This window comes from Phocoena sinus, chromosome 8 (genome assembly GCF_008692025.1).
Source record: "Phocoena sinus isolate mPhoSin1 chromosome 8, mPhoSin1.pri, whole genome shotgun sequence".
Classification (NCBI taxonomy): domain Eukaryota; kingdom Metazoa; phylum Chordata; class Mammalia; order Artiodactyla; family Phocoenidae; genus Phocoena; species Phocoena sinus.
The window spans coordinates 36,476,360-36,482,359 of record NC_045770.1 but is presented as its reverse complement, the minus strand read 5'-3'; positions in this window follow the sequence as shown (position 1 = coordinate 36,482,359).

The following is a 6,000-nucleotide window of genomic DNA, read 5'->3' as shown; positions in this document are numbered from 1 at the left end:
CTTTCTTTGTTACATCCTTGTCTGGTTTTGATATCAAGGTGATGGTGGTCTCGTAGAATGAGTTTGGGAGTGTTTCTCCCTCTGCTATATTTTGGAAGATATTGAGAAGGATAGGTATTAGGTCTTCTCTATATGTTTGATAGAATTTGCCTGTGAAGCCATCTGGTCCTGGGCTTTTGTTTGTTGGAAGATTTTTAATCACATTTTCAATTTCAGTGCTTGTGATTGGTCTGTTCATGTTTTCTATTTCTTCTTGAGTCAGTCTTGGCAGGTTGTGCATTTCTAAGAATTTGTCCATTTCTTCCAGGTTGCACATTTTATTGGAATAGAGTTGCTTGTAGTAATCTCTCATGATCTTCTGTATTTCTGCAGTGTCAGTTGTTACTTCTCTTTAATTTCTAATTCTATTGATTTGAGTTTTCTCCTTTTTCTCATGAGTCTGGCTAATGGTTTATCAATTTTGTTTATCTTTTCAAAGAATCGGCTTTTAGTTTTATTGATCTTTGCTATCATTTCCTTCATTTCTTTTTCATTTATTTCTGATCTGATTTTTATGATTTCTTTCCTTCTGCTAACTTTGGGGTTTTTTTGTTCTTCTTTCTCTAATTGATTTAGGTGCAAGGTTAGGTTGTTTATTTGAGATGTTTCCTGTTTCTTAAGGTAGGATTGTATTGCTATAAACTTCCCTCTTAGAACTGCTTTTGCTGAATCCCATAGGTTTTGGGCCGTCGTGTCTCCATTGTCATTTGTTTCTAAGTATATTTTGATTTCATCTTTGATTTCTTCAGTGATCACCTCATTATTAAGTAGTGTATTGTTTAGCCTCCATGTGTTTGTATTTTTTACAGATCTTTTCCTGTTATTGTTATCTAGTCTCATAGTGCTATGGTTGGAAAAGATACTTGATACAATTTCAATTTTCTTAAATTTACCAAGGCTTGATTTGTGACCCAAGATATGATTGATCCTAGAGAATGTTCCATGAGCACTTGTGAAAAATGTGTATTCTGCTGTTTTTGGATGAAGTGTCCTATAAATATCAATTAAGTCCATCTTGTTTAATGTATCATTTAAAGCTTGTGTTTCCTTATTTGTTTTCATTTTGGATGATCTGTCCATTGGTGAAAGTAGGGTGTTAAATTCGCCTACTATGAATGTGTTACTGTCGATTACCCATTTTATGGCTGTTAGTGTTTGCCTTATGTATTGAGGTGCTCCTATGTTGGGTGCATAAATATTTACATTTGTTGTATCTTCTTGGATCAATCCCTTGATCATTATGTAGTGTCCTTCTTTATCTCTTCTAATAGTCTTTATTTTAAAGTCTATTTTGTCTGATATGAGAATTGCTACTCCAGCTTTCTTTTGGTTTCCATTTGCATGGAATATCTTTTTCCATCCTGTTACTTTAAGTCTGTATGTTTCTCTAGGTCTGAAGTGGGTCTCTTGTAGACAGCAAATATATGGGTCTTGTTTTTGTGTCCATTCAGCCAATCTGTGTCTTTTGGTGGGAGCATTTAGTCCATTTACACTTAAGGTAATTATCGATATGTATGTTCCTATTCCCATTTTCTTAATTGTTTTGGGTTTGTTATTGTATGTCTTTTCCTTCTCTTGTGTTTCTTGCCTAGAGAAGTTCCTTTAGCATTTGTTGTAAAGCTGGTTTGGTGGTGTTGAACTCTCTCAGCTTTTGCTTGTCTGTAAAGATTTTAATTTCTCCAACAAATCTGAATGAGGTCCTTGTTGGGTAGAATAATCTTGGTTGCAGGTTTTTCTCCCTCATCACTTTAAATATGTCTTGCCAATCCCTTCTGGCTTGCAGAGTTTCTGCTGAAAGATCAGCTGTTAACATTATGGGGATTCCCTTGTGTGTTATTTGTTGTTTTTCCCTTGCTGCTTTTAATATGTTTTCTTTGTATTTAATTTTTGACAGTTTGATTAATATGTGTCTTGTTGTATTTCTTCTTGGAATTATCCTGTATGGGACTCTCTGTGCTTCTTGGACGTGATTAACTATTTCCTTTCCCATATTAGGGAAATTTTCAAGTATAATCTCTTCAAATATTTTCTCAGTCCCTTTATTTTTCTCTTCTTCTGGAACCCCTATAATTCGAATGTTGGTGTATTTAATGTTGTCTCAGAAGTCTCTGAGACTGTCCTCAGTTCTTTACATTCTTTTTTCTTTATTCTGCTCTGCAGTAGTTATTTCCACTATTTTATCTTCCAAGTCACTTATCCGTTCTTCTGCCTCAGTTATTCTGCTATTGATCCAATCTAGAGTATTTTTAAATTCATTAATTGTGTTGTTCGTCATTGTTTGTTTCATCTTTAGTTCTTCTAGGTCCTTGTTAAATGTTTCTTGCATTTTGTCTATTCTATTTCCAAGATTTTGGATCATCTTTACTATCATTATTCTGAATTATTTTTCAGGTAGACTGCCTATTTCCTCTTCATTTGTTAGGTCTGGTGCATTTTTATCTTGCTGCTTTATCTGCTGTGTGTTTTTCTATCTTCTCAGTTTGCTTATCTTACTGTGTTTGGGGTCTCCTTTTTGCAGGCTGCAGGTTCATAGTTCCCATTGTTTTTTGTGTCTGTCCCCAGTGGCTAACGTTGGTTCATAGGGTTGTGTAGGTCTCCTGGTGGAGGTGACTAGTGCCTGTGTTCTGGTGGATGAGGCTGGATCTTCTCTTTCTGGTGGGCATGTCCACATCTAGTGGTGTGTTTTGGGGTGTCTGTGGGCTTATTATGATTTTAGGCAGCCTCTCTGCCAATGGGTGGGGTTGTGTTCCTGTCTTGCTAGTTGTTTGGCATAGAGTGTCCAGCACTGTAGCTTGCTGGTCATTGAGTGAAGCTGGGTGCTGGTGTTGAGATGGAGATCTCTGGGAGATTTTTGCCATTTGATATTATGTGGAGCTGGGAGGTCTCTTGTGGACCAGTGTCCTGAAGTTTGCTCTCCCACCTCAGAGGCACAGTACTGACTCCTGGCTGCAGCACAAAGAGCCTTTCATCCACACAGCTCAGAATAAAAGGGAGAAAAACTAGAAAGAAAAAATTAGTAGAAGCAGAAAGAAAGAAAGAAAGAAAGAAAGGAGGAAAGAAAGAAGGAAAGAGAGAAAGGAGGGAAGGAGGGAGGGAAGAAGGAAGGAAGGAAAGAAGGAGGGCAGGGAAAAAAGGAAGAAAGAGAAGATAAAGTAAAATAAAATAAAGTAAGATAAACTATAAGAAAGTTAATAAAATAGAAATAACTATTAAGAAAAAAATTAAAAACAAAAAATAACAAAACAAAAAAATAAAATGGACAGATAGAACCCTAGGATAAATGATGGAAGCAAAGCTATACAGACAAAATCTCACAGAGAAGCATACACATAAATACTCACAAAAAGAGGAAAAGGGGGAAAAAATCATACATCTTGCTCTCAAAGTTCACCTCCTCAATTTGGGATGATTCGTTGCCTATTCATGTATTCCACAGATGCAGGGTATATCAAGTAGATTGTGGAGCTTTAATCCGCTTCTTCTGAGGCTGCTGGGAGGCATTTCCCTTTCTCTTCTTTGTTCTCACAGCTCCCAGAGGCTCAGCTTTGGATTTGGCCCAGCTTCTGCGTGTAGGTCGCCGGAGGGCGTCTGTTCTTTGCTCAGAGAGGACGGGGTTAAAGGAGCAGCTGCCTCAGGGACTCTGGCTCACTCAGGCCGGGGGGAAGGGAGGGGCACAGAGTGCAGGGTGAGCCTGTGGCTGCAGATGCCGACGTGACGTTGCACCAGCCTGAGGCGTGCCATGCATTCTCCCGGGGAAGTTGTCCCTGGATCCCAGGACCCTGGCAGTGGCAGGCTGCACAGGCTACCCAGAAGGGGGTTGTGGATAGTGACCTGTGCTCGCACACAGGTTTCTTGGTGGTGGCAACACCAGCCTTAGCGTCTCATGCCCATGTCTGGGGTCCACGCTTTTAGCCACGGCTCGCACCCGTCTCTAGAGCCTCTTTAAGCAGCGCTCTTAATCCCCTCTCCTTGCGCTCCAGGAAACAAAGAGAGAAGAAAAAGTCTCTTGCCTCTTTGGCAGGTCCAGATTTTTACCCGGACTCCCTCCCAGCTAGTCATGGTGCACTAACCCCCTGCAGGCTGTGTTCACGCTGCCAATCCCAGTCCTCTCCCTGCACTCCGATGGAAGCCGGAGCCTCAGCTCCCAGCCCCGCCCGCCCCAGCGAGTGAGCAGACAAGCCTTTCGGGCTGGTGATTGCCAGTCGGCAGCGATCCTCTTTGAGGGAATCTCTCCACTTTTCCCTCTGCAACCCTGTTGCTGTGCTCTCCTCCACAGCTCTGAAGCTTCCCCCTCCGCCACCCACAGTCTCCGCCCGCAAAGGGTCTTCATAGTGTGTGGAAACCTTTCCTCCTTCACAGCTCCCTCCCACTGGTGCAGGGTCTGTTCCTATCCTTTTGTCTCTGTTTTTTCTTTTTTTCTTTTGCCCTACCCAGGTACGTGGGGGGTTTCTTGCCTTTTGGGAGGTCTGAGGTCTTCTGCCAGCGTTCAGTAGGTGTTCTGTAGGAGTTGTTCCACGTGTAGATGTATTTCTGGTGTATCTGTGGGGAGAAAGGTGATCTCCATGTCTTAATCTTCTGCCATCTTCCAGAACTATATATCTTAATGAGTAATTGGAAACTTGTACTGAGGAATATATTAGATAAAGCCTGAATTCTTTGTAGTTCAGTCAAAAGCAGGAAGACTAATATACTATGTATACGCACAAACAGAGAAGTTTGAAGGTAAACTCTGTTAGGTTTATCTTCTATGTTTTTTAGCTTTAAATTTTTATTCCCTGATGTAACCCCTATTCATAAGATAGTGCCTTCTTTCTTTCTTTACTTATTTCCCCTTCTTCCTTCCTTCTTTCCTCCCTTCCTCCTTCCCTTCCTTCTTTCCTTTCTTCTTTGCAAGTTATCATTTAGTAAGTACCAGGAACTGTTCTTAGTACTGAGGATATAAAAATGTATAATATACATCCTGCATTAAGGGATTAAGGAATGTAAACAAATAAGTGTAATAATATGTACCAGGAATTATACATATATGTACCAAGTTCATTGGTAATATAAAAGACAATAGTAAATTATAAGTGCATAGTGGAGAGGGATATCTCATAGACAGTATGAAGGAACTGACTCAGGAGATCTTACAGAATTTCCTTAGTGAAATATAAGTCCACAGTTATAATGTGAATTTCAATAAAATATTTCAGTGTTTCCTAACGTGTATTACATATTTAATAAACTAACAAAAGAGAGCTTCTACCATGACATATCTTTTCATTGATGTAAAATGAACATCAGTGAATTAGATGTCAGAAAATATGGTCCCAATTTTAGATGCACAATAAGTTGGGAGCAGGAAAAACAATCACACAGAAAGTAGAACTAGGACTGACACTTGAATTATTGGTTAAATTTGAATAAAATAAAATAGGAAACATTCTTAGTAACAGAAAATGATAAATGGTTATTTTATATTACTCATTTATGGTTAAAGTGCCTATTATAAGAGAGATAAATAAATTGTAGAATAGTTGATTGAATGAATACATGAGTTTCTATAGACTTCCTTTTAAAACACAGGTCTCTCACTTAGGGGAAATACAATAAATGCCTAAATGTATTATTATGGTTGAGTCAACCACCTTCTTTTCAACTGGGTTTAGAAGCATGACTAAGAGGGCTTTTTCAGCATGACAGAGTATGATGCCTAGTTAGCTGAGATGCTGAAGAGGACAAAAAAAGCCTGAAGATAACCATCAGCTTCTCATGAAATTTCCCTAATAACAGTTTATGTAGCACTCTTACCCATGGATATTCCATGTACCAACTGACAGCTTGCGCTAGGGTGCCAGTGAACTTCCACGTTACTTCAACTACTCCTTTTTTCTGATGGAAGAAACCTCCTTCACACTTCTTCAATTATGTAGTCTTAGATACAGGTATTTATTGCTTTTTAAGGTTTAGGCAATTTTT